Source organism: Podarcis raffonei, chromosome 3, assembly GCF_027172205.1.
Source record: "Podarcis raffonei isolate rPodRaf1 chromosome 3, rPodRaf1.pri, whole genome shotgun sequence".
Classification (NCBI taxonomy): domain Eukaryota; kingdom Metazoa; phylum Chordata; class Lepidosauria; order Squamata; family Lacertidae; genus Podarcis; species Podarcis raffonei.
This window is the reverse complement of record NC_070604.1, coordinates 53939986-53962775: the sequence shown is the minus strand read 5'-3', so window position 1 is coordinate 53962775 and position 22790 is coordinate 53939986. Positions and strand designations below refer to the sequence as shown.

Here is a 22790-nt window from a genome sequence, read left to right as displayed (position 1 = left end):
ATACAGGCAGGATAGCCAAGCAAAAAAATGTAGTAAGCTGGATTTTTTAACCAGGTAAGAAAAATCCTTAATACAGCCCTTTGTCTTCATTTGCCTTCTGCAAATCTCTTTTGATCTCCAGTGTGTATGGGGTCATGCAAAGGGATATGCAGAGCATCCAGAGATCCACCTGTCCCACATTCTTTTTCAGTACTTCCTCTTTTGGAATACAACAGCAAAATTCAGATTTGTGTGCACTTTTCCACCTGAGATTTAGGAAGAGTAATGTGTATTGTTATAAATGGATTCTAAATAGGAGTTATAATGCATCTGTATACAGCTTAAAAAATTTCTGTGCTAACTGCAAACTAGAATGGATTTTATTTCAAACCTTATTAATTCATTCATAATTTCAATTTTAAAAAATAGCAAGCCTGAAAAGACTTTTACTAGTAGGGCTTTTGGAGGATTAGGCAACTGAGGGGATTTACTAAATTGATGACTCTTTTTTTGCTTTTATAAGTTTTCTCCTCTCGGCAGCACTTTCTAAGTGTTACCTATTACAGCCAGGTGAATGAAATCAACAATCTGAAAGAAGCACTAAGCAACTGCATTAGAGTTCATTCTTGGAAATGAACTCTATATCACACAGTACTTCCAGGAAGGAAGGCACTGCCTTTACACTGTAGTTACCTTACACTTTAATTTTTTTAAACACCAGGAAAAAGAGAAGACCTTCCTGGAACTATTTCCAATAAGATGAAGTAGAAAGTTTCATACCTTGTCATTAGTAAAGAACACAGTGGCCTGGTTCACACGTCACAGTAAGCCAAGTCATGGCTTATCAGGACTGTGCAAATCTTCTGGCTTCTGGAGATTAGGTTGCCCCCACTTTGTTTCTTGCTGGTCTTTTTAGCTCAGCCTGATACAGCAGCTGTATCATCCAGATCAGGTTAAACTCTCTCTTCCTTAGCTATGATCTGGAACCAAGAACAAAACTAGTGCTCTTTCCTTCATGTACCACTTCAGTGCTTTATTTCTAGCTTGTATTAAGCCACAGTTCCCTCTTATGTCAGAACAAGACACTTTGGCTTAAGGTGTGTTATATTAACATATGACATTAAGCTAGATATGACATTAAGCTAGAATTCCTTGGTTGGACATAATGGGGTGACTATCTTAATACAAATGAAGTGCCACATTGGTATGAAAGAGGAGAAAAACTCATCCCTGGCATTTGTTCTGGCTTCATAATCATGGTTTATGAAACCTGGAATGATCATCTACATCATGCCATTATATCTGAATAGCTAAACCATGGTTTGCAAATGTCCAGAAACCATAAACCATGATTTGAAATGGGTTTGTAAACCATGGTTTACAATACAGTACATCTGTATTGATTAGAACATGATTGTGATTATTGCTCCAGAAACCTCCTTACTGTAGAGATAGAAGTCTTAAAGCAGGCAGAAACCAAAAGCTCACACTGTTGTTTCCTGAGCACAATCTGTTTAGCACTGTGGTTACACTTGCCGGTTGTGTCACTTCAGCTCTTTGCACCTCTCCTCTGTTCAGAACAGAAGGGAGGGAGGGTACCAAGTCCTGGCATCCAATGAAAAGTATGCATGTTAAGGGGGGATTATATAATGTATGAGAGACTGAGCCACTGCAAATAAGAAGAGCAAACAGTGTTTTATGCATTTTAGATTGTAAGGGAGTATTTACTGAGACCTTTCAAGAGATACTGGTCAGGACGCTGCTGGCCGCTCTGGAGGGCACCAGGTTGGTAAAAGTTTCCTTGTGAATTCATAGTAACACCTGGGCAAGATATATTCGATGTAGCCTTTGAGTTTGCGTGTGGGTTTAGGGTTTTCTTGATAGTTTATCAAATTATGCTTTACAGGAGGGTTGACAGGGAAGAAGGACCAAAGCACAGCTAGACTAGTAGCAGTGATGATGCATGTCTTGCTAACTTTTATTTGTGTGGTCGTTTCCTCCTGTTTGTAACTGTACAGTGGTACCTTGGGTTAAGAACTTAATTCCTTCTGGAGGTCCGTTCTTAACCTGAAACTGTTCTTAACTTGAGGTACCACTTTAGCTAATGGGGCCTCCCGCTGCCACCATGCGGTTTCTGTTTTCATCCTGAAGCAAAGTTCTTAACCCGAGGTACTATTTCTGGGTTAGCGGAGTCTGGAACCTGAAGCGTCTGTAACCCGAGGTACCACTGTATATGGTATTTTTGGTGTACTTTCAAAGAGAAATGGAAGAATGTCTATTTCAGTGGCATTCAACCAATACAAAAGGGTTAATAAAAACTAAAGAATACACCCTGAATCTAATTGAGAGCTCCGGTGTACTTGAACTTCCTGATTATCTTGCTTCCCTCATTATGTTATTTTAGAAGAATTTCTGTAAGTAAGAAAAAAATATGCATGTTTTCTCTGTGCTGGATGTAGAAACAGCATTATTAACATAAGCTTGAACAAAATAATAGGCATTGAAATGCTGATTTCAAGAACAAGACATAATGAGAGTGAAGGAAGCTGTGCATTACTTCTTGTATGAGCTCTGTGTGTGAAAGGAAGGCATTTTATAGGTCTTATCATTGTGAAACATCAGAATGGTTTATTGCCACGTCCTTGTGTGTTGATGATTTTGTGTCAGTTATAGATAAAACGATGAATAGAAAACCATGTAGGTGTGTGTGTGTTTCTTGGCTGCTCTTGCACACATGTATGTATACAAGAAATGTATGAAAATGGTTTCCCAGACACCATTGAGGCCCAGACATACATAGTTGCAGAGATGGATGTGCTTTTAGACCTCTGGTGTACATTATATTGGTGTTCATTCTATGGTCTTTGTTAGCTTTGATTGTGGCACAGGTGTGAACCGATTTATTTGGTCAGGTTATATTTCCTTCCTTTCCTTTTCCTCCGTCGCTGGGCACCTCCAGACTGTGTCACTGTTTCCTGCTGAAATTCAATCACAGACCATCAAATTCAGGCTACACAATTAGAATTGATTTGGAACTATTTTGCAAGAAATTTACTTCTCAAAATCAGATTTTTTGCAATAAGAAAAGTACAGTAACAGTGAAAGGCCCTGAAAAGTGTGGGATAACATTTGCTGAACTCCCTGCACACAAATCAGAACAAATCCTCAATAAAGAGCTAGTATCCTCTTATTTTCATGCAAACAAATTAGTATGAATGTTCAATAAGCAGGTTGCCTGGAAGCACCTCCTCTCTAACTTTTTGTCCTACTTTCAATGTCTCATTTTGTGCTATCCCTTTGCCTGCATATTAAATCCCCACAACCCTTCCCAGAGTTGGGGAAAGAACTATTCAGCACGAAATATAGATCTGGTACAGCATAGCTTTCATAGGGACACAAGTACATGCATGCAGTTCAGGAAACTAGGTATAGTGACAGCACCAGTTAAACAAAGGTTGATGCTTGAAGCTGGAAGGAAGCTAGGAGCAGCATCTGGTGCTTTGAGGGGCCAAGGGGCCATTTTTAATTTAATACAAATTAAGGTATTTGATTGAAATAGGTCGGCACTTACTCATCTTGGTTTATTGGTTCATTACTATATAGAAGATTGGATAAAAGAAAATGAAATGTAGATCTGAATGAATAACCCTGTAAAAATCAAATATTCAAAAAAGAAACTCATGATGAGCAGATTTTAAAATGAATTGCAGAAATTGCTTGAGCATAGTGTTGTCTTGAGCAAAGACAGTCTTGTTGATCTCCAAAAACTCATTTTCATTTACCTGGGCTGTTTCTACATATGTTACTACATGCATGTATGGAAGTAATTTCCACAGGTATTCTGAAATCTCATGTAATGCTGAAGCAAAGAACTCAGTAGCACTTGGTTGTAACAGAAAAGCAGGGAAGCCTCTCGCTCCTTTCCTTCTATGGAGAGACCTTCTGAGACCATCCACAAACTCCTTTAGCACCCTTGGGTTAAGCTCATCAGACCCTGGAAATTTGAATTCATTTAAAGTAGCTAGGTGTTCCCTTACTACCTATTTTTCCTGTCTTGGGCTGCAGCACCCTCCTTGCATTGTTTATTCTATTATCACAAGGTTGGGCACCGCTTTCCTTTTGGGTGAAGATAAGAGACAAAGTAGGTGTTGAGCAGTTCTTCCTTCTCTCTTTCACCCAATAGCATTTCTCCATCTTCTCCACTGGGAATTACTTTCCCAGGGCATTTCAATCACCGTGTCGTGGATGAGAGATGTTGAAATAACAATATGTTTTACCCCCGTTATATGGGGATAAAATAGAGCTGCAGATTTAACGTATCAGATTTGGACCCAAATAAAAAATTGAATCAAAACAATACAGATCAGGATGCTCTCAAGCACGGGAGATACAAGGCAAATCTTGTGGTCACTGCTCACCCCTATTAAATACTTCTGAAATTGTGGCTACCCTTCCACTCTACCAAATTCCACAGTGCTCTCTTCTGAGCTCTTTGCAATTGTTTAGAATATCTTGCCAGACTTCTAATGTCAAAGCAAAGTAGAACAAGGCTGACATTTGAAGCACATGGTGGCATTTTCGCTCCTCCTGTGGTGTGATGTAGCTATCTATTGCTCAAGTTCAAAAAGGAGACATTAACGTTACAAGAATGGCTTTGTGTAAGAGATTTTTTTTAAAAACCAGTTCAGTTTTTAAAATATGGCTTATTTTTTTATGCGCAGTTCCTTTAAAAATGAAATAAAAATGTTTTCTTATAACTAATAGTGTTATGAAGGAGTCTTAATCCAGGCTTGCACCTGCAGGCTGTTTTTTTAACAATGCTCTCTTGGTTAGACCTTTTCTTTTTTTACTATATCAGGGTGGGGAATTATTTTCAGCCTGATGGCTATATGCTCTCAGCAGGAGCCTTCCAAGAGCTGCATGTTGGTAGAGGCAGAGGCAGAAATGGGTGTAACAATGGCTCTTACCTTTGTACAGTAGGCTTCATTCCAGCCATGCAAAAGTTGGAAGTTTCTACATACTCACACCCACACACCTTCAATCGAGGCAAGCAGGAAGCATTATCACAGCTCCAGTCACACAAGGGCACTCAAGGAGGATGCGGAGGAGAGAAAGTGAGGGGTGTGGCCTGGGGATAAGACATGTGGCTTGGGAAGGTGATGTGGCCTAGGGAGAGTCCTGAGGGCCAGATAGAGACACCTGAAGTGCCGCCTTCATGCCTGAGCCTCAGGTTCCCCACTAGGTGCAATCAGGTATTGGAATTGGCGTTGGTTATCATAGCTATCATTTCACCTAACACTTGAACCAACACAACTTTCTCATGCTCCCCTGTTTTACTCCCCACTTTGTCCTGATACTTTGAAGATTGCTTGTTCAGTTTTGCATTTTATAACTGGTTTTACTTACCTAATAGCTGTAGTCGACAAGGAATTTCACAAAGTAAAGTGAGTGGGCTGGTAAAGTGAGGTATGCTTAGCTCTGTCCATCTCACTTGAGTGTTTGTGCTTGGTAGTCAGCTGTTAAGCCTACTAAGAGGCTTTTATCGTAGCTACAGGTGAGGGTGATCCCTGATAAGGGAGTCCAAGGGGAAGGATTATGTTGGTATGCTCAGATGGGGGCTAACGGGTCACAGAACTTCCCAAATGGCATCCTGTATGGGTTGCCTGTATTTGATGTGCATCATATGGGGATTCTTAACCCAGGATTGACCCTGATGAAGTAATCAACCAGCAATTAGGATGGTTGATTCAGGCTACTAAGCCAATGCTTATGCCAAAGCCTTCTGACATTTGTAATGAATAAAGTTTTGGCCATTTCAATCACAAAAGGTTATCATGTCATTATTGCTTCCTGTGTCCTACCACAGTGACCCCAGCTTACTGTGACTTGGCCTGCAAAAGACAAATAAAAATGCAGGGTAGTAACTTTTGTGGGCTTATTGACAAGTGCTTGCTACCTGGTTGTGGTTCGAGGACCCGACCCCCGCGAAGTGAAATGAAGACACAAGGACAAGTGATATAAGGTTGATGGGCTAGAAAAGGCCACAACTTTATTGATTACAGCAATGAAAAGGTATTGGCTTAGGCATTGGATCGAAACAAGTGGGTTTATTCACCAGTAGGTAGAGCCTGTTGATGCTAATCCAACTATAGGCTCACCCCTGCTGTCACCGAGGGTCGTGCCATGGCCTCCCGCCAAGCAGGCATCGGACAGAATACACGACCGCCAGATTCCTTTAACGGAATACCCCTAAAAATTGAAGGCATAGGCGATGGCCACACCTAGCACTTCGACACACAACACATTATTCCAATGCCTAACCTACCCACCAATACCACAAAAGTTGTGACGATTGCTACGAGGTAGGCGAAAAAACCAAAAAGCCTAATGCCAAATGGAAAAACTCCTACCAGGCCCCCCGGGCAACCAGGGCGACCAACCTAAGGTCCATAGCAAGGCCAATGACCTAAGCCCTAACTAAAAGGGAGTGGAGGGTGGGTGACTCGCGATGGGACGACGATGAGATGAGGAATGAGGCCAGGGAGAGACTGGCACTGCAGCAAAAGGCTGCTGAACACGCCCCCTCCATGGCACCTGGTTGGGTGGCCATCGGGGGGGGGCGTGAGCGCCAGCCAGGTGAGCTGGAGGCAGGGGGCAACGCCCCCTGCTGGGCGGTGCTCGGGCTCCCGCCCACAACCACTCCCCTCTCTTTCAGGGAGGAGAGTCTTTACCTGTCTGCAGGTTCCTATAACCCATTTCTCATTCCAGGATGGAGCTCTTCCATTGTAGCAATGGGGAATTACAGGAAACCATTCTTTCTGCCTTAAACACACACACACACACACACACACACACACACACACACACACTGTCAATGTTGTAATCCTGCACAAATAGGCTGCTTAAATCCTACTGAAACTATAGAATCTGGCTACAGATTCCATCATGGCTACTTAAGATGCAGTTCTAAATGAAGATGAAACCTTTTTGGGGAACTGTACTGTTTACAAGTTTCATATTCTGATATAAGTATCTTTTCATTCTGTCTTTTCATTACAAACGTCGCTAATATGACTGTTGGGTAAGCTGAGATGAGGATTTCATGAATCTGAATGCCATTTTGAGACTTTGGTATATTTCCCTTTCTATCGCTCCCATACAAAACAGCAACAAAAACCTCTTGCTCTTGTATTCTCAGTTTCCTTTTCATTGGTTTTTCAATAGTGATAGAATTGAGGCCTCATGTGGACAGTTTGGAGCACTGGCAGCAGTTGAGTAGGTAGCGTTTTGTGAGTAGGGAGCGTTTATATCCTCTAGTTTTCAAGGAGTTGTATATCATTGCAAGGTGAATAATGTGAACAGAACTTGCAAGATTTTCTCACACTATATCTGTGGTGTCTTGTCCCTTTATTCCTTGCCATCAGATATCTTTAAGACGAGGACATAATATGATGGAGAGTAGGATGTTAATGTTTGGAGCCTCACAGCTGTCCATAAGGCCTGACACACAGTGGAAACAACAGGTGTGATTTTCTCTCATCTCCTCCCTTCAGATATGGCAGCACATTCCTTAGTGTTTGATTTGCTGAATCCTCTGCAAAGGTAGATAGTGTATATAGTGTCGTCGTCGTCCCCCCAACCTAAAGTGTTGCCATTGCCTTGCTTTGACCGGTGCTGCCTTGGCTGATAGTAGCCAGCTGTGTTCATTAGACCCATTGTCAGGCCCATCCCAATGGAACAGTAGTGGGGACCCTCAGATCCACAGGCCAAACTTGGCTTGACAGGACTTCAGCTTTGGCCCACAAGGCCATTTTCATCAAACCATGCTCATAGAGATGTAGCTGCCGGTGCACATTTGGGTTCACTCCTGGTTGCGTATTTGCAATGAAAAGCAGAATTCAACTGATGATAGGCAGTAGAGCAGAAGTCTGCTGGAGGTCCCTACTTTGGGACTTCAGAGCATCCAGTCACCTGTTGTTATTTTGATGTCAGGTGATCAACAGGTAGGTACACCTGCACACATGCTAAAATTGGTCTGTGGAGCCAAAAGGGTTCTCCAACGCTGCAGTAGAAGAAACACAGGATGAAAGCTGCCTTTAAGACACAGTCCTCTCTGCCAAGAAAAATAGGCTTTCCCCAAGGTGGGCTACACAGCACAGCAGTTAAGAAGCAATGTGGAGTTGGTTATGACAGTGGAGAGGAGGACACCTCAAACAGGTTGGGGAAGGAGCAGAGATGTGGCTTTCCATAAAATTTTGAATGGAAATTTTGCATATGGTACTGTACTTTGCATCAGAAAGTTTTCAATTTGCACTGGAAAATGCCCTAGAGACTCATTTATTTTGAAATGTTTCATTTACTTTTAATATTGTATTTTGCAATGGGCATTCATTTATTATTAATAGTGAACTCAGAAAATGGAAAATTTTGCTTTTCCAGAAAGTTTTCTGCAGCTGAAAATAGGGTGATTAGGAACAGACAGGTCGTGTCACAAGAGAAGATGGGGGCCTGCAGGAGATCATCAGAGTCCAGATTGGGTGACTCTCTGCAACCATTTTAAATCAGCTATGGCAGGAAAACTGTTGAAGCCAGTTTTGTCTTCACAGTGTGTATCAGAAGTTCTAGATAAAGCCTCTCTTACACAAAGAGGCTACCAAACCACTACAAAACCAAGAGAAGTCTGTTGTTATGCTGCTTCAGCTGTAAGTTAACATTTCCTGTATTCAGTACAGCTATCTGTATTCCACCACATTGTTGGTTGGAGTGGTACACACCATTATACTGATTTCCTGTGTTGCTTTTCTAATTCCTTCTAATCCTGTTTTTAGTTCATTAGAGCTGTGTCAGGATAGATTCTAACAGCAAAATTTTATGCACTCCACAATCATCATGGTTTTTGGCAGTCTCTTCATTCACTCACCAAAAGTTGTTGTCCTTTAACATGGTTGGGCAAAACAGCTGCTTTTCTAATGGGAAGAAAGTGATGTAAAGATTTGACCACTTCGAATTACCCTACCCCAAGTTAACTATAGCTAGATCCCACTGCCTGTCCTGGCTTATGGGATAGCCGCGCGCAGCCTCTCCCTGGCAAGGGGAGCCTTCATTCCCCAAGAGCCGCACTCCCTTTAAAGAGTGCGTGTGTGTGCATCTCTTGGGGGGTTTTCCCCGAGGAGAAAACACATGCTCCATGCGGTTCTTTAAAGGGAGCGCTGAGCAGAGCCTCCTGCCTGCATTCTCTCCATAAGACGCACACACATTATAGAGAGAAAAATACGGTACCTTATGTATACAAGATAATATTTATTTCTTATCTATCATATATGGGCCTTGCACATACAACTACTAATTTGTACTTGTTATGTTTGTGCATCCTATGCCGCAGTTTATTTCCTAGCAAAATTTGAATTTTAAAACAACCTTATTTACCAAGACAGTAATTTGCCAGTTGTGCCATTTAGAGCTATGCAGCAGAGGGGTAACAATTAACACATTGTAGAGAAGAGTGGGGATGTAGTCTATGTTACATAGAAGGTCTATAACAGAAACCTATTGAGTACATTTTTAAAGTACTACAGTGCCAGGAAGTGCCAAAGGATATTTGGACACATGAAAATGCGTCCAGCTGCTTAGAGAAGAAAAAGACCCTAGTAGGATTGTATTTTGTCCATTAGGCATCTGTCAGCAAGTAGACACTATGAATCCAATATTACTATGACATTAAAAAAGCAACCAATAAGTTTTATAGATTGGTTTCACAGAGTTAATTGCATTTTTACAGCATGATCCTTTGCATGTCTAACTGGAAGTAAGCCACACTGAGTTTTCAAGTAACTGCACTTAGTGTTGCTGCCATAGAAAAGTAATCTCTTTCAGGCAATATTTCTTTTCATGCCGTTGAGCTCTAGACTAAGAATAGGATTGCTATGAAAAATGAACGGTTTGAACAGCTGGGACTCACAGTTGCTTGCTCTGACACTTTTCCTTTTCTTTTTTTGGAGAGAGTATGTGAGGGACGAATCTTCAAACACGATGTTGATGCTGGCTCCCTATAGGGAATTTAGCTATTGAGAATCCGTTTTGTGGAACATTTGCTACATGTCAGCATTTTGAACTTCAGAGTAAATATTGTAGTTCCCCAAGGTTTCCTTCCTCTGAAGCAAGGCCTGAAATAAAATTACATTAACAAATGAAAACCTTTTGTGTGTCATCATCACTTACAGCTATATATGTCCAATACATGCAAAGAAAATAAATATCTGAAAAGCACACAATATGCATTCCCAAAACTTGAGCTTTGATGGCCCTATACACTAAAGCCATTTAACTAGGAAGGCCCTAGGACTTGTCCATGTGCACAGAATATTCGCTCATGGGCACAAAAGGCTTTTCAGGGCTGCAGTACAAATAAGAAGAATTGGATTGGGCAGTGGCATGCTGTGGCATGTCATCAAAAATGTATGTTCTGTGTAGACAGTGAAGGAAGCTGCGTAGAAAGCTTTAATGAAGGAAAATTGTAAATCCCAATGTGTAGGGATGCCATGTGTGATAATCACATGGCTGTGGTGGGAAGGTAAAGGGCGTTTCCGTGTGCTTTGGCTTCTGTCATGGTGTTCTGTTGCACCAGAAGCGGTTTAGTCATGCTGGCCACATGACCTGGAAAGCTGTCTGCAGACAAACACCTGCTCCCTCAGCCTGAAAGTGAGATGAGCGTCACAGCCCCATAGTCGCCTTTGACTGGACTTAACTGTCCAGGGGTCCTTTACCTTTACCTTTTTACCTATTTTACTTTATGCAAGATTTACAGGAGCCAGTAGACTGCATGCAGTTGTGTCTTTGCAGGCATAACACATATGTGCACAAGGTGTAGTAGGCAGATATTAAGTCAGAACGTTGTTTTGTGTGTGGGTTTTAACACTCTTTCCTGCGCTGAATTGCTTTCCAGACAGGAAATGTATCGCATTGTGACAGAGCACTCATGCGAACCACAATCGCTCTTGAGTCTAGGCCGATGAAAAACACCAACCTAGCAAGAAGAAGCCAGCCATAGGCCCAGTAAGTGCATGAATTGTCCTGGATCCAAATGTGAATTGCAGTCCACAAAAATTTCTAATGCTGGTTGTAAATATAAGTAGATTACTGTATTTTTTGAATTACAGTTCTAAAATATTGGATAAATATATGTTCTCCTTGAAAGCAACAGGAATTTTGGACTTGCAACATGGACAGATATTTTGCTCTTATGTTTCTTAAGCACACAATATTTTAAGGAATGGTAGGGTGTAGTTCAGTCTTGACCATGGGGTAGCTCATGGTAACACTGCTATAAATAACGTGTAATGCAATTCTTAAATCTACCTTCTTAGTTAAATCTATTACTTGTGGACATGCTTTAGCCCTGATACTCAGTGGTATAGATGAGGGAAGGTGGTTCTAATGAACTACTGTGAAGCACAGCTCTGTAAATGGGCTTCCTAAAATAATATCAGAAAAGCCTTCTATTTCAATCAGACTGCTTGTCTGACATCAGAAGGGAAGGGAAGAGGAAGAACACATGATATGCCTGCAAAATGCCCCAGGTTCAGTTCCCAGGATCCCCAGTTAGAAGGATCACAGATACCAGCCTGGGAAAGACTTGACCCAAGACCTTGGAGAGGTGATACCAATTAGAACAGACAGTACAGTGGAGGATGGAACAATGGTCACAGTTGGTGTAATGCAACTTCATACCTTCAATTCATGATTCTGAAATTCAACAAAGCTCATCTTGTTGTTTGTTTAAAAAAAAAAAGCAAAATCCTCAGAATGAAATCACACTTAAATAACAGTAAAGCTCCAAGTAAAGTTACAGGGTAAACAGTGTTTCCGTGCTCTGTGGCTTCCGTCACGGTGTTCTGTTGCACCAGAAGCGATTTAGTCATGCTGGCCACATGACCCGGAAAGCTTTCTGCAGACAAACGCCTGCTCCCTCGGCCTGAAAGCAAGATGAGCACCGCACCCCATAATCGCCTTTGACTGGACTTAACCGTCCAGGGGTCCTTTACCTTTTACCTTACAACTCATGCAAATAATATAGTGGTTTTTTTAAAAATTGAAAGGCCAAACAAGATATTAATCAGAAAAAGGCTGAATTGAAATACACGCCAAGAGAATGGATCAAGTGAGTGTCTCTAGTACATCCCATAGCCTGAGGGGAACCACCAGGAAGGACCATTGTCTGAAGGAAAGGGTACTCTTAACAGGACCACCTCTAATGATCTTAAAGTGTATGGAGAGATGGTGGTTCTTAACATAACCTGGTACTAAATGATGTAGATGTTAATAGTAAATAAATACCATCATTTCTGCAGTGTTTGAGAACCAGAATAGATATTGAGAACAGAATGTAATATGTTTCCAGTGGCCGCTCTGGTTTGCAACATCTGAACACAATAAAAAGTTACTATACCTTGGTCTGAGCCTATGTCTGTGATCTAGCAACTGGAGTCTTGTAACTCTAGCAGCCCCAGTGCATCTTCGGAGCTCTGCTTCTGTGATTCTTTTTTGAACAAAAGACAAAGGCTTCTGCTGTTCTTTCCTACATGAAGAAAAAAGCTTGGCTTGCGAGGTAGATTTCTCAACACACACACGAGAGAGAGAGAGAGAGCGCGCGCACCTCTCTGTACAAAAACAAAGTCCTTTTAAATTTGATTAAATCCTTAGTAGATTTAAAGGAATGAAATGGCCTGCAAAATGCATTTAATTTTTTTTAATTAGTATGTGCAAGTGGACAGTGATGTTCTTCTTCTCTTGTAAAGTGATTTGTACTGGGCACTTGATCTGTGGACCATATGAACTGTGTGGCTGATAGACTAGTAGTAACTGCAGTAGATACTGCAGCAAAATATTATTTCCCTGATTAGAACACAACAGAGAGAGTCCTAAGCAATCAGCTCTGAAATGAAAAATAATTGATAATACTGTGCAAGTATAAGAATGCTGCTGTGTTCAGCACAGTTGTGCTGGAAACACAGTGAGATTCTGTGTCTGCTGGTGGCAGAATATGTGTAATGGAACAAGAACTTGTAAGTTGTAAGTTTGTTGGGATTCAAAAGAGTTTTCAAGTTGTGAAATGTGATTCCTTAAAAAGGGCAGTCACCAAGTATGGTTCAAGCTATAAACAACTCACTCTATTGACATAAGTTCATTCATTGAAAGAATCCTATAAATGGGGTTTTTGTTCCCATCTGCAAAATGCTTGGTATGTGTCTGCCTCATAGTATGTGCCTGTTTCAGTGTGAGCTCTTGCCTCCTCAAGGGCAAGCGGGGAAGACTATATAGTGAATTATTTCTAATGCAGTTATTTTAGCTATCTTGTAAGGAGTTATGATTTTTAGGTTTGACTTTCACATAAGGCAAACTATAAATTTAAACAAATGAATTAACACTCTTGACAGTGTTTACATTATCATTTGTTTTGGAATAACATCAATCCCTGATCTTGTCTCGGTTTCAATATTTGTTGTGGTTGGAGGGGGGGGATCAGCAGCTAAACGATTTTAAAGAGAAAGCAGGGGTTGTTGACTTGTGTTTCTTTCATTCAGTGTAAAGAGATGATATCTGAATAAAAATGGAGGCAAGTGGAACATGCAATGAATTGTTTAGTGTGCCGCAATGGCTGATTGGCATTCTGTGACCCCTGAGCATGTTTTCAATGCTCTAAGTCTGTACACAGTTTGTGACAGGTTTAGAAGACAACTGTCTTCCTGTTAACTTTGGTAGCCTCCTGGATTCCTGGCCTACTATATTTATTTAACTTTTTTGTATTATGCTAGAACTTTTTATACCCAAGGAATTATTAAAACTTTCATTCTCATAAATGATAAAACACTCTTTCTAACTGGAGGGAAACAGTAGTTTAAGAAAGTTGAACACAGTGTGAGAGAAGCATTGTTTCTCATGGTATACATCCTCATTTATTTTGACCTGCTGCCATCTTCGGCCAGATTTGTTCTGCAGATTTAAAAAAACCTACGAAAAAGTTGTGACCAGGTAGAACAGTGGGATTAGTATACATGCCACAGGTAGTAATACTTTTCCCATCCCAATTTCAACACCCATAAGAGGGAGAAAAAACACCATACTCTGCCATTTATAATATGCAATTTAGAAAGCTCTAAAAACAGCAACAAAACAGTTCATTTCAAATCTAATGAATACAAATATCTTCTGCAGCCTAAGCATAGCCCCTTGCTTGAATGTTTTGTTGTCTTAATTTCTTAATCAGACCACTGAATTTAAATGCTTAAATATTAGCAAATTTTTTACAGATTGAATTGTTCAGACTTGCAAGGCACAGCTAGGAGGTAACAGTGGCAATTAAGGGAGCTACTTGAGGCATGCCTAAAGGCTTGTGTGTCCTGCAGGACTTTCTTGGAAAAGCAACATCCATCCATCATGCTGTAGCATAAACTGATTCTGAAGCACTATTGAACTTCAAAAGTGGTGTAGCATGTAGTATGTGAGACTGATGTTGTGGGCCCCAGGCACAGTAAAGCAATGGGTGGTGGGCCAAGGCATGGTGAAATTGCAAATAAACAGAGGACAACCACTTGGGATATAAAACAGGCCACAACTTTATTGATTACAGGCACATGCCTTGGGTGTGTATCCTGGCTCAAATCCCTGTCTACTGCTTTATTGTTTGACAGGATTAACCGAGCTTAAGGGTTGCCCTATGATGTACATCAAATCAGAGCAATCCCGCTCAATATTGGTGATGCTGTCGCCCTTCAGTGCCCATCTGGGTGTCTGGAGAGAAGCACCCCCACCCTAGATTCCTTTAACAGGATACCTTGATTTCTTGGAAGGGGGGGGGCGCTCCCAGCCCACCATCCATACAGACTAAGGATCCAACCTAATACTTTATCCACCACACAAGTTAGTCCCTTCCCACTGACTCACTGCCAAACCAATTGCATCTTCAACCAATCCCTGCTGCTATTACACACATTGAGCAGCTAGCCCTCATTTCCCCCTGCAGAAAGTGCACCCCAGTGGGTCTGTATAGAGCCCCATTGTCAAATCTAATGCCAAGATGACAAATCACCTGACCCTAGAGTGCCAACACTGCGTGCTGCACTACCCTGTTCATTTTCTTCCAAGTGTGATTGACTTGTGCAGGCTTCAAAGCACCGCTCCCGTTCTGGCATTCCAATGGTTCTGACCATATAATTGTCATTACAGTTATGATCAGGGCATCTGGGGAGCCCACTACTGCAATGCACAATGTCAGCCAAGGCAGCAGGCCATCCCATGTCATACCCCTTAGGCCAAGTCATCGGCTCTGGATCCATTCCAGTCCGGCTTCCGCGCTGGTGATGGGACCGAGACGGCTCTGGTTGCCCTAACAGATGATCTTCGTAGACAGCTGGATCAAGGCGGGTCGGGGCTGCTGATTCTTCTAGATCTGTCAGCAGCTTTCGACATGGTCGATCACGAACTCCTGGACCACCGCCTTGCCGACGTGGGGATCCAGGGCACAGTCCTTCAATGGCTGTGCTCATTTCTCTCTGGTCGGGGACAGAGGGTGGCGCTTGGGGGGGAATTGTCATCGCGCCACTCCTTGGTGTGTGGAGTACCTCAGGGTGCGATACTCTCCCCGATGCTTTTCAACATCTTTATGCGCCCCCTCGCCCAGCTTGTCTGGAGTTTTGGGCTGGGTTGCCATCAGTATGCCGATGATACCCAACTCTATCTGTTGATGGATGGTCATCCTGACTCGGCCCCAGACACACTGACCAGATGTTTGGAAGCTGTGGCTGGATGGTTACGTGGGAGCCGGTTGAAGCTAAATCCTTCGAAGACAGAGGTCCTGTGGCTGGGATGGGATGATATGGGATTGGGGGGGCAACTCCCATCTCTTGCGGGGGCGCAATTAGTGCCAGCACCGTCCGTTAAGAGTTTGGGTGTAATCTTCGACACCTCCCTTTCCATGGAGGCGCAGATTGCAAAGGCGGCATTTTTCCATCTCCGCCAAGCTAAGCAGTTGGCTCCTTACCTCTCTCGCCCTGACCTAGCCACTGTGATCCACGTGACGGTCACCTCCAGACTGGATTATTGTAACTTGCTCTACGTGGGGCTGCCCTTGAGACTGACCCAGAAACTCCAGCGGGTGCAGAATGCTGCAGCGAGACTCCTTACGGGGTCTTCGCTGCGAGATCACATTCACCCAGTGCTATACCAGCTGCACTGGCTCCCGGTTGAGTACAGGATCAGGTTTAAGGTGCTGGTTTTAACCTTTAAACCCCTATACGGCCTAGGACCCTCGTACCTACGGGACCGCCTCTCCTGGTATGCCCCACAGAGAAACTTACGGTCTTCAAATAAAAACATCTTGAAGGTCCCAGGCCACAGAGAAGTTAGGCTGGCCTCAACTAGAGCCAGGGCTTTTTCGGCTGTGGCTCCGATCTGGTGGAACACTCTGTCACAAGAGACTAGGGCCCTGCGGGACTTGACATCTTTCCGCAGGGCCTGCAAGACAGAGCTGTTCCACCAGGCCTTTGGCCAGGGCACAGCCTGACTCCCTCCCTTGGCAATCTTCGTGGAGCTCTGGCCCAGTGGTTGCCAGTGGCTTGATACGAATTAATTTTATAATGAATGATTTTAGAGTGTTGTTTGTGCTGTACTTTTGTACTGTTTTATTGTTGTTAGCCGCCCTGAGCCCGGCTTCAGCTGGGGAGGGCGGGATATAAATAAAATTTATTATTATTAGTAGTAGTAGTAGTAGTATGGGCTCAGGCATTCAGACCAAGATGTTGGCCCCATTGTGTCCAGTGCACAATGCTGTGAACGCAGATCCACACACCTACCCCTGGTGGCCTGGAGACTTGCTCTGACACTGAGACTTTGGGTTCTCATTCACTTTCTTGCCGACTCCTACATACTTGCAACTGTCTATGACTGGAAGCCGTAGTGCTACCTGGAATGAGAAGGATACTATAAAACATGCCTGGTATTTTCATGTGTTTCTGGCAGTATCTGCGGTACTCTGAAGCCACTTAAGAGAAGGTTGGATAGACATTTCTTCTATTCATTTTAAGGCCATGATTCAGTAGTGTTCTTCTGTTCATTTGCAGGCCATATTTCATCCATGACCAGTTCCTCACCACTTAATTATGTGATACAGTTGTGTTTGCCACTTCATCTCAAACATGATCTACTTTATTATGAAATGTTTATCATTGCAATTCTTAGATGCATTAAGATATGTATAGTATTCTCTTTGTTTTTCAAGGGTGCTTTTGTCATATGAAAACTATCCTACGTGATAGCACCTGACATCTACCTAAAACAAGGAAAGCAGTTTGTCTTGCTATCTTGATTTCACCACTATAACATTTTGCATTGTCAGGAGAAAGATCTGGCTTGTCTAGACTTGCTGTATATAGTAATATTGTTGTGATGTTACAGTTTGCTGATGCTTGGGGAAAGAGATAATTTCCCTCAGAAGATTCCTGGTTGCTGTGTTTGGAGTCACCCTACTGATCCTACCTTTCGGTTTGGGCTTTTTTCATATTATAGAACCTTAATTATTGCAATTATTGTTTCAAAGCATGAATGGAAAACCTGTGGCCCTCCAGATTACAGCTTCCATCATTCCTGGCCATGCTCTATGCTACTGATGGCAGTTGTAGTTCAGTAATATCCAGAGAGGTTAGCCATCCCTGTTTCAATTGTACATCAATTTTTATTTCAACGTGAGCTGGGTTTTTGTATTGCTTTGTCATTCTCTCTGGAATCCTTTGGAATTAAGGGCAATCTAAAGATCTAATAAATAATAATAGGTATTATCATTATCTAAAGCAACATATATCTACTGGAATCATAAAGGGCCCAAGCCTTTCCAGTTCTTCTAAGCATCTTTCATAGTTACGATTACGTTTGTCTTTTCAGCATCTGTTGGTGCCCTTTAGGTGGAAAATTCCTTTTGTATTCATATTGGATTTGAACTTGTTCTTATGTATGCAATTGTTTATATATTTTTAATTGTTTTGCAAAATCACTTTGAAATCCTTCATAGGAAATGATTCATAAATGAAACAAATAATCACAATAGTATAATAATACCATTTTGGGGAACAAATATTGATCGGTCCTTATCAGTGCTTCTTCTGGACTGTTTTTAGCTGCTACCCATAAGTAGCAACATAACAGCAAAAACTGAGAACTGTATTCCCAGAGATAGCTTGTGTTTTTCCCCACACACAAAGCACTAAAGGTGGCTAACAATAAAAACATAACATAGATAATATAATTACAAATTAGAGCACTCACTTGCATCTTCATTTGGTAGCAGTACAAATGATTTACAGTACATAATAATAGAAATAATATTAGGGAATGCTTCAACTTGATTAATGTTCCAAATCCAGAGTTTGGGAGTGAGGAGGAAGGGGGCAGAGGAACTTAATGAGCTAGAGTCGCTTCATAGAATCATGGAATTGTAGAGTTGGAAGGGACCCTGAGGGCCATGTGTCAGAGTTGCTTAAATCAGATTCAGTGGCCTTCAGCGTTTCATGGTTTCGGTATTCCATTCCAGATTTAATAAACCATACTTTTTTAAGCTGGGAAGAACTATTCTGGTTAATTTACCAGCATTAAACCAGGGTTCCACATTTTGAGGAGAGAGGAGGAGATGTGAGCCCTGTGCGTGTTCCTGGTTTCATAAACCATGGTTTATGATGCCTGGAGCATTACATCTGAACCAATATCTTCTGTATTAGCCTGGCCTAGACTTGCAAACAGAAATATCTTGCTACCACTGTAAGGGCTGCCTCTTGGAATCTGAATATATCATATTGTATTCAGCTTTTCTTCAAATTAGTTCCATTTTTTAAAATTAAGAAAAAGGGTGAGGTTATCTAACCAATTTCATTGGCAGTTATGGCAAGCATTTTTATTTTGCAAAAGCTGAGCTACTGTGTAGCTAACAAGCTAATTAACATAAGCAAGATAATTCTTTGCAGATTTATTAGAGTTTCTGAGCAGAGCAGGAAGAAGTCAGAGGGAAATAAGAAATTCCAGTAATTATTGTTTTCTGCTTTGCGTAATGTGATCTGAATGAAATCAAGTAATAAAACATCTCATTTATCTTTAGACTTTCCTTTCACTGTGGTTTGGGTGTAGAAGGATTCTAGTCAGGGGAAAATATAGTTGTGGCCTTGGTTTTCAAATCTATTAGACATGGGGGGGGGGGAAATTCTCCTTAGTGTTTATAGCTGGGGAGCGGTGGACAGTAGAAATGCACACATTGAGGCTTTGGCTCATAATATATATCTATATATTTCTTTATCTGAGTTTTCTATCTACTTCAGTACTGATCTGTCACAATATACATTCTGAAATAGTAATCTGGCCTCCCAAAAATAAGTGAATCAGCATCAGTCTGTAAGAATACACTACTTATTGTTTATTCTGTACATACACCACAGCTTTTTTCATACTTAATTTATGTGCCCACTCTATAGTTTGCTGAACAAATCAGATATCACTCCATTGGTTTGTCAACTTAATCTTTTTTTAAAAAAACAAACTAGTAATTCAGAAAACTACTAGTAGTTCAGAAAACACAAGTCCAATATGGTAGGGTATGAACATCCCTGAATACAGTGGGTTTTGTTTCTGAGCATAACCAAGCATAGGATTGTGCCGCATGTTCTTAAGTTACAACATCATAATTTGTTGATCACTGTTTTGGGGTACTTGAAACAAAAATCAAGTACAAAAATAAAAGATTTCTACTTCATTCTTACAAAGCAAAGCCTCTAGGAGCATGTGATTCAACCATAGCCAACATATTATTTAAACATGGCCATAATACATTTAAAAAATCAAAATAAAACAGAGCAGCAGAAAAAGAATGGCTTAGATTTGAAGAAGAAAAAATACACAAATAGAAGCTCATGGAAGGGTTTTTTCCTTTCCCTCTGAACACCCTCCCCTTTGTGCTGTGAAAAGGTTCCTGAACAGCATGAGAATGGCATGGGGAGCTGGTGTTGGAAGAAGGAATTACCCAAAATCAGACAGAAGCATTTTGCATGAGGGAAACTCTCATTTTGCACAATTCAAAAATTCACTTTGTGATTCTTAGGATGCAAACGATTGCAAGTCAAGTTAAAACACACTGTAAAAGCCAGCAACAAAAAGATCTGCCCCCACCCCAAGAGTCTTTACCTGTTACCCAGAAGATGCTGGAAAACTTCCCTGGGGAGAGAGTGTCACAGGCAGGGCAGCTGTCACAGGTTACAACCTGCCTAACATCTAAAGAGGGACCCAAAGACTAACCTCCAAGGAGAATCTTAATTGCAGGGCATGCTAATGAGGGATGAAGTCATATCTCGTGTGTATGTGTGTGTGTGTGTGTGTGTGTGTCATTAAAACATAGATAATAGAACTCTTTTTACATATGCCATTCAAAATATATTTTAAAAACTCCCCTGTGAAGCACTCTTGCAACTCATGCAGAGACTCGGTTTTATTTATGTATGTATTAATCTTGTATATTTATGTATTTACATTCATATCCTGCCTTTCTTTCGTCATGGAACGCAAGGTGGAAATACATGTGGTTCCCAGGCAATCTCTCATCCAAGCACTGACCAGACAGAGGCAGTGACCTCACGTGCCTTCATTCAGACCATACCCTTAGATATATTTAGAGACCGCTATAACTCTTGCCTCCCCAACATCTGCCCTGGGTACTTGGCAGCTGCAGCTCTCCTCACACTCTAGATTGTATCATGTATGTTCACTTCAAGGAAACGCCATGACTGCCTCGTGGCTTCTATGGAACCACCCACACTTTCCTTTAGATTTGTTATTTGGTGTAATAAGCTGATTTACTGATTTTTGTGATGAATTTTGTACTTTCGGGTTGGGTTTTTGTTGTTAATCTTATGCTGTTCACTGCCATAATATGTTTTCTTAAAGTCAGCAATACATTTTTCCAGGGGAAGGGGAAATAAATAAGGCACTTTTCAGAGTAACAGTATTTCATGTAGGGGCTTAAGGAAAATGCAGTTCCTGGATTGTTTTATTGTGCATCTTAAGAGAGCCTCTCCTTGAAATGAATAGTTGAGCTGTGGCAGAGCATATGTGGAGTAGGCATGGGTGAGAAAAGAGCCATACTGACCTCTAATGAAGCCGGTCTATAGCCTGGTTCAGAGGTCAAATTAAACTACAGTTTGAAACAAACAATGGTTTAATGTGAATAAGAAGCTTGCTCGTACACGGTGTACAGATGTCCCCATAGTGCTCATTCTGCACTGCTGCTGTTTCCGTATCATAAACAAACCAAACCAATGTTATCAAAACCTGGGCTCCTGGATTGATTCTTCCCCAACAAGCTACATGTGGTAACCAAGGGTTGCTCTTGACTCACCACTCATGGTTTGTTTGGGGAAAGCAAACCATAAGCCTAGGTTGAGATGACACAACTCTGCCAGATGACACAGACCAGGGGTCAGCAAACTTTTTCAGCAGGGGGCTGGTCCACTGTCCCTCAGACCTTGTTGGGAGCCGGACTATATTTTTTTTGGGGGGGGATGAACCAATTCCTATGCCCCACAAATAACCCAGAGATGCATTTTAAATAAAAGCACACATTCTACTCATGTAAAAACACCAGGCAGGCCCCACAAATAACCCAGAGATGCATATTAAATAAAAGGACACATTCTACTCATGTAAAAACATGCTGATTCCCAGACCGTCTGCAGGCCAGATTTAGAAGGCGATTGGGCCAGATCCGGCCCCCGGGCCTTAGTTTTCCTACCCATGACACAGACACTCTGCTTTGCTTCATGGCAGTAGCAGGAGGTGCACCCTGGGAAAAAGTACTCTGCTAATTCACATTAAAGCATAGTTGATTTAAACCTATGTTTAATTAATGGGATGTGTGAACTGGGCCTTTGTGTAGGCCAAGCAGGATTATGCCTTCAGTCTTTAGTCATGTGTACCTTAAACACAATTGTTATCCTTCTCTCAATGCTGAGGAAACAGTTTTGAACTAACTGTAGAGAATGTACTGTACCTCTGTTCTCTTCCTTAATCTTCAGGCATTCAATGGCATTGTACCTCATTCTCCAACCACTCCACATCTTGCTTGCTCTGTTTCTCAGAACTTATACTACCACAAGACACAGGCTCTTCTTTTCCCCAATGATTATTGCCCTAAAAATTATTCTGACAGTGCTGCTTGTCTGCACTGCAAGCTGTTCTGTCTATGTATATAGCCTAAGGAAAGAACTCAAGAACTCAAGTAGCTGCCATGAAAAAATTAGTGAACTTTGGTGAAATAGTGGCACCTGTCCATTTTACCGTTCTTTCTTCTTACAGTGCCCAAGTTATGCCATGTCTGTTTGTATGGCCTTCAGTAACTGGAAAATTGTGTTCAGTTATGATCATGGACTTACTGTATTGCTTATTTGTGATTTTGTATAACGATAAAGGGTAAACCCGCTGCAGCAAACTGTAACTTTACAGAAAGATACAATTGCAGCAGTAACAATTTGCTGAGTGTGGTAAAGCAATTTGCTGACTTCCATTCTTACAACTACTTTGTTGCATATGATTGAGACACTTTATTGCTATGTGAAACACCAACATGCCAATAATTGAGCAAGTCTGAAGGAATTAATTGTATTTATTGTAACACTTTCCCTTGCTGGATGGGGCCTTTTAACAATATGTGAAAATTCCAATTATGTAGGCATTGTAATTTTGAAGGGTACGTTATTTTTGGTTTTATCACAGGCCATATGTTTTGTTAATAA

General features: G+C 41.5%; 1 protein-coding gene across 11 annotated transcripts in view; it reads left to right on the top strand.

Annotated features, from left to right (window-relative positions):
• FYN (FYN proto-oncogene, Src family tyrosine kinase) overlaps positions 1 to 22790 on the top strand; it is a 114499-nt gene that overhangs the window by 29935 nt on the left and 61774 nt on the right. The window lies entirely within an intron of this gene.